This window comes from Penaeus japonicus, unplaced genomic scaffold (genome assembly GCF_977035675.1).
Source record: "Penaeus japonicus unplaced genomic scaffold, GWHDUDI00000001_assembly GWHDUDI00000028, whole genome shotgun sequence".
Classification (NCBI taxonomy): domain Eukaryota; kingdom Metazoa; phylum Arthropoda; class Malacostraca; order Decapoda; family Penaeidae; genus Penaeus; species Penaeus japonicus.
In genome coordinates, this window is record NW_028234430.1 from 13,263,989 (window position 1) to 13,271,488 (window position 7,500).

Sequence of the window (7,500 nt, forward strand, 5' to 3'; positions counted from 1 at the left end):
AGACAATAAAAAGAACAGCAAACCAATAAAGATAATGACGAAGGTAACAATGATAATGATGATAATAATGATAATAGTATTGATAATGAAAATGATAATCGTAACAAAAATAATAATCGTAACAAAAATAATAATCGTAACAAAAATAATAACAAATAATAATGATGATGATAATAATAATAATGATAATAACAATAATGATGATAATAATAATCATCATCATAATAATAACGACGATAGTCACCTAAGTTAACCAGACAGCTAATATAAGAAAAAAAATGTTCAGCAACAAAACCTACCTGCGTGCATCGAGTCAGACAAGCAACAGCTGACGCAATATCCGGTCACTGACCTTACCTGCAAAAAGAAAGACAAGATCAATTTTCATGTTTTCCTTTGATAGGAAGTTAGATATAACACTAGATATAATGGTTGTCATGTGAATTAGATTGATAGTTTTCATAATGATTTGTAATGATACTGATGTCGTATTAATTAAAGGGATACTGTTGTTATTGTGTTATAAACAAATAAACAAAGAGGGAAATTGTGCAAGAAAGGAAAAGAGGAATGATGATAGGGAGATACGCACACATAAAGAAAACGAAATGTAGAGATATATAAATACATAAAGCGAGAGAGTGGGTGAGCGAGAGATAGATAGATAGAGAGAGTGAGTGAGTGAGTGAGCGAGAGAGAGAGAGAGAGAGAGAGAGAGAGAGAGAGAGAGAGAGAGAGAGAGAGAGAGAGAGAGAGAGAGAGAGAGAGAGAGAGAGAGAGAGAGAGAGAAAGAGGAGAGGCAAATAGATAGACAGACAGATATATATGTATATATATATATATATATATATATATATATATATATATATATATATATATATATATATATAGTGTGTGTGTGTATAATAATAAAAAATAATAATAATAATAATAAAAATGTAGGGAGAGAGAGAGAGAGAGAGAGAGAGAGAGAGAAAAAGAGATGAATCTATGTTTAAGATATGTGTGCTTGCATAACCATGAATTTTAATAGGCTTTTTGTATGAAGTTTGATTTCCAGGTAAAATGTTCATGCTCAGGATTAAGAGGACTTGGCTTTCACAAACGATATAAGACACATCTTATGAATTTGAAAGAAGAGAAAATATCTTCTCGTGAAAAATAATGAATCATAAACAGTTGTGAATAAAAGTTTTAAAAATAGAGACGAAGATGTTAAGGAAGAAATTGTGGCGATGATGATGATAGTGATTATGATGGTGATGATAGAGAGATAGTGATGGTAATGGGGACGATGATGATGATAATAATAATAATAATAATAATGATAATAATGATGATGATAATAACAATAACAAGAATAATAATCATAATAATAGTGACGATGATACTATTAATAAATTCCTAATAAGAAAATAATCGGAAGCAACATCGAAGTAATACCATTAAATACCATTAAAAGGAACTTACAGTATTGACCAGAGAAAGCAGGAAAGCAACTGCATGGATACAAACCGAACAAACGCATCACTGGATCTGACCTATGATGATTTCCGGTAGCAGTTGGGGGAGGGGGGGGGGGAGGAGTAGAGGAGGAGGAGGAGGAGGTTGATGAGGAGGTTGATGAGGAAGAGGAGGGTGATGATGATGATGAGGAATAAGAGGAGGAGTAGGAGGTTAAGGGATGATCATAACAATGAGGAGAGAAGGAGGAGGAGCAGAAGGGAAAATGATAATTGTAACAGTGAGAAGAAGAGGAGTAGGAGTAGGAGTAGGGTGATGATGAAGGGGAATAGGATGGAAAAGGATAATTATAGCAATGAGAAGAGGGGGAAGATGAGAAGGAGGAGGGGGAGAAAGACAAGGAGGAGAATGATGATGAGGAAAAGTGTAACCATAACAATGAGGATAAAGGGAGGAAGAGGCGGAGTAAGAAGAGGAGGAGGATGAGAAGGAGAAGTAAAGGGATGATGATGATGAGGAAGAAGAGGGGGGAGAAAGAGAAGAATAAGGGTGATGATAAGAAGGGGTAGGAAGGATAATGATGATAACATGACAATGAGATGCAGAGGAGGAGGAGAATAAGGGTGATGATAATGAGGAATGAGGAGTGGAAGGAAAAAGAATAATGGTGATGATATAACAGTAGGAAAAAGAAAAAGATGAAGAAGAAGAGGAAGAGGAGGAGACGAAGAGAAGAAGACGGGAAAGGAAAAGAGGAAGAAGAAGTGTGGTGGAACACGTCCCTCCTCCACCGATTAAAACCAACTGCATGGATACACACTACGCGAACGAATCCCCGTAATATCCGGCAGAGGGCTCTGGCGTCACCGGTCGAGTGCTTTCGAAATTACAAACACCAGCCGCGGAAGAGGAGACTTTGCCTCTAGATCATGCCTGGATCATCATCTTGCGTGTAATTGACTTCATTCTCTGTGGGGGGTTGGGGGTGGCGGGTGGGGGGAGGAGAGGGTGGCCTTGGTGATGTGTGTGTGTGTGTGTGTGCGTGTGTGTGTGTTTGTGTGTGTGTGTATATATTATATATATATAAATATATATATATATATAAAGATTATCTATACATATTACACCATTTACTATATATCCATATATATATTATATATATATATATATATATATATAATATATATATTTATATATAGTTTATATATATATATATTTATATATATATATATATATATATATATATATATATATATATATATATATACATATATATATGAGAGGGTTAGTGAGAAAGTGAAATATAGAGAGAGTATGAGAAAGAGTGTGTGTGAGAGAGAGAGAGACAGCCAGTGAGTGGCAAACAGTAAGAGAGAATTTTATATGACATACTTTCATCAGAGTTGATGCATAGGAAATCGCAACCCAAGATAAACTTTTACAGAAAACGCAGCCCGTTAATCCCGAGTCGTTGGCAAAGAAATGTTCAGAAAACAGCATAATAAAAGCATAATAGTAGCCGTAAACTCCAAACTGAAAGCGTTTCCCAAACTGAGACATTTTGGGAGTTTTTGTTTCTTTAAAGACAATCTTCTATCCACAATATCTTGCGATGATGGTACCACATTTCCTCTTCTTCCATGTATATATATATTTATATATAATATATATATATATATTTATATTATATAATATTTTTATTATATATTAATATATTATTATACATATATATGTATATATTAGATTATATATATATATTATATATATATATATTATATGTATATATATATGTTGTGTGTATGTATGTATGTATTTTTATGTTATATAGTATTATTTATATATATCTATATAATATATATAATATATATATATATATTATTGCGATGTATGTATTTTTAAAATATATTTTGTTTTTTTTCTTTTCGTCTTTTTTTTTCTTTTTGTATTTTACGTTGAACAAAACATGACAGGACTAATATATATATATATAATATTATATATATATATATATATAATATATATAGTATATATTATAATATATATATAATATACTATTATATATATTTATATATATATGTATGTATGTATGTATGTATGTATTAGTGTATGTACGCACACACACAAACACACACACACACACACACATATATATTTTCTTATTATTCTTTTTCTTTTCTTTTCTTTTTCTTTTTTTTTCTTTTCTTTTTTGTCTTTTTGTAATTTTCGTTGAATAAACATAAGACGAAAGCCGGTATATGAGAGACTAATATTATTTAGTGAGAGAAAATATGAAAAAAAAAAAAAAAAAGGAAATGAACACCTGACTCCAAACCGTCTGCATTGGATAGGCCGACCTGTTCCCTCGCCCATTGAGCCATCCGCAAATGGGAAAATAAAACGTGAAATGAAGAATTATCCCCTCACCCTTTTGGGGTACAGGGGTAATTTTTTAGCGTATATCATCCTCATGGAAAAAATTTCTGTAATTTGGGGTTTTAAAAATGAAGGGGGGGTTTTGGTGCCTTTGGGTTTTTTTGGGTTTAATTTGGGGAAACCCCTCCCCCCCCCCTTTCAAATTTAAACATATGTCGGGTTGGGTTCGCTGCTCCTTGTGTGCGTTGGGGTGTGTGTGTCAGTGGTGGGGTGTGTTATTCTTTCTTTTGTGAAGAGTGTGGGTGGATGTTGTGGGGCGTGTGTTTTTCTTTCTCTGTGTGTGTGTGTGTGTTATTTTTCTTTGGTGTGTTTTGCGCGCGTGTGTGGGTTTTTGTGTGTTTGTGTGTGTGGTGTGTGTATTTGTGTTTCTTTGGATGCTTGTTTGTGTTTTTTGGATATGTTTATGTGCGTGTGTGTGGGGTTTAGAGTTATTCTTTCTCGTGTATGTATGCGTGTGTTTCTTTGGATTGTTTGTTTTGCGGGGAGTGTGTGGGTGGATGCATTGGGGTTTGTTTGTTCTTTTTAGGGATCGTTGGAAGTTTTGTGGGATATTTTGTTTTGGGGTTCACAGCTGGTTTATTTTGGGTTTTTCACATTTTCTTTTTTGTTTTTTTAAAGCCTGCGTTTTAAAAGAGTTTTACTTTTTGCATGTTAAATTTTTCTTTTCTTTGTGTATGTCCTTTATGAAGGGCGATTTTCGTATTTCTTTCCCTTTTTCCCAAGGTTTTGTTGGCTTTCATTTTTCTTCTCTATTCACCAATACATGCCACAGTTTGCATTTCAATTTCGCCCCAGATTTAAATGCTAAATGGGTAATAAGTTTAAAGACATTAGGGGCAGTTTTTGTAAAAATATCAATTATGAGCAAAGATGAAGTAAAAAAGCAAGAGAAATTTAAATTTTTTTTTTGACGTCGGGGCTTTGCATAAAATGTCCGTGGATTGCAAAGGGTATATTTGAGATCGTATAGAAAAACTTAACAAAAAATGGTTTAAGGCTAAGTATTTTTTTTTTGAAAAAGGATTTAACGAGATATCTCCAGCTGCATGTATCAGGTAAAAGGGGAAAAGAGGAGAAGAGAGAGAGAGGGGGAGAGATGAGGAGGGGAAGAGAGGAGGGACCCGAAAAAGAGAGGGGAGAGAGGAAAAAAACAAGAAGAAAAGGGAGAAAGACGGGGAGGAGGAGAGGGGGAAGAGAGAGAGAGGAAAAAGGGGAAGGGGAGAGAGGGGGAGGGGGGAGAGGGGGAAGGGGCGAGAGAAGAGAGGGGGAAGGGGAGAGAGATGGAAGAATTAAAGGGAAAAAAAGGGGGGAGTATGAGTAGGAAAAAGAAAAAATCGGGGAAGAATGACTCAAAAAACCACGGAGACAAATAGACATAAAAAAACAAAAAAGTTGTAAGAAAAACGGGAGACCCAAAAAAAAAAAAAGAAGAAAAGATGCAAGAAGAGCGATAGAGAGAGAGAGAGAGGGGAGGGGAAAGAGGGGAAAGGGAAAAAGAAAAAACCCAAAAAACCAAAAAATCAAGGGAAATTGAAACAGTAACTTCTACCCCTAACCCCCCCTCCCCCCTCTGCTCTACCCCTCTATGATCCCCCTCCCTCCCCTGCCCCTCCTACCCCTTGGCCCAAACACTACGAAAACACAACCCCCCCCCCCCTCCCTCCACGGCCCCCCTCCCCCCCAGCCCGAGAGACGTTTTAAATTTCTATGCATCAAGGGTTTTCCCGCTTTTCCTCCTTTAAAGCTTTTTTACATTATAAGGGGTTTTAAAACAGTTTGCTTTCCCAAAATTTTAAAAAAAAAGAAAGAAAGAAAAAAAAAAAATAAAGGGAAGGGAGAGAGGAAGGAAGGAAGGGTGAAGAATTTAAAATAAAGGGGGAAGAAAGTTAAAAGGGGAATGAGGGAGATAGAAGGGAAAATTTGATGGGGGAGAAATTTTGGGTTTTTTCAAAGGGTTTGGTATATAAAGGAATGAAAAGTTGTTTATTTTGGTATTTTATGGGGAAAAAGGGAGAGAGTGAGGAGGGAGAGGGGCGAAAAGAGAGGAGAGAGGAGAGAGGAAGGAGGGGAGAGAAAAGGAGAATAGAGGAGGAGAAAAAGAGGGAAAAGGGGTGGGTTTGAGGAGGACGGGAGAGGGGAGAGAGAGAGAGGGGAGGGGGAAGAGAGAATAGAGAGGTTGAGGGGGGAGGGGGAGGGGGGGGAGGTAGGGGATAGATGGGAAGAGGGGACAGAAGGGTAGAGATGGATATGTAGATAGAGAGAGGGGGGGGGGGGTTAGGATAGATAGGTTTTGTATATATATATATATAATAAAATATTTTATTATTATTTTTTACATATTATTATAAAAAGTATATAGAGAGTAGATAGATAGATAGTTTAGATAAAAAGAAAGAGAGGGGTGGGAGAGAGAGAGAAGAGGAGAGGGGATAAAGAGAAAAGAGAGGGGGAGGGGAAGAGAGAGAGAAAGAGAGGGGAGGGGAGGGGGGGGGGGGGCGAAAATATATGAAAGTAGATAGATAGGAAAAGGGGGGGGGTCGAGAAAAAAAAAAATTAAAAAGAGGGGAGAGAGGGACAGAGGGGGAGAGGAGAGGGGGAGGGGAAAAGAGGGGGAGGGGGGGAGAGGGGGGAGAGAAAAAAAATTAAAAAATTTATGGGAGAGAGGGGGACAGAGAGAGAGAGAAAGAGGGGAGGAGAGAGAGTGGAAAGTTAGAGAGGGAGGGGAGGGGGGGGGCGAAATATTTTAAAAAGATAGTTTAGATGGAGAGGGGGGGGGGGGGTCGAGATATATGGGAAAAGAGAGAGAGAGGGAAAAAAAGGGAGGGGAGAGAGAGGGGAGGGGGGAGAGGAGAGGGGAGAGAGGGGGAGAAGAGGGGAAGGAGAGAGGGGGAAGAGAGAGAAAAAAGGGGGGGAAGAAAAGGGGAAAAGGAGAGAGAGAGAGAGAGAGAAAGAGAAGGAAAGAAAAGGAGGGGAGAGAGGAAAGAAAAAGGGGGGGGAAGGGGGAGGAGGAAGGGGGGGGGGAAGGGGAAAGGAGAGAGAGGAGGGAGGAGGGGAAAAGGGGGAGAGGGGGGAGAGAGAGAGAGAGAAAAAAAATGTTGTTCAAAACAACATCTAAGATGAGGATGGAGGGGTACGAGGCCCCTTTCCCCTTCCCATTTCATCTTTAAAACGACGAGATGATTCATCAGCGTGGGATTGCCACAAAAAAATAAAACCCCGAAACCCTTAAAATTTTTTTAAAAAATCCTTCTTTTTTCTTCTTTAGTATATATGGATATATATTATATATATATATATATATATATATATATATATATATTATATATATACATATTAATATATATATATATATGTATATGTATATATATATTATATGTATTGTATATATATGTATATATATTTACACATATATATATATATATATATATATATATATATATATATATTATATATATCTATATGCTATGTATGTATTTGTTATGTATATATGTATTATTATATATATATATATATATATATATATATATGTATATATATATATATATATGTATATATATATTTATATATTATATATATATATATATATATATATACATATATATA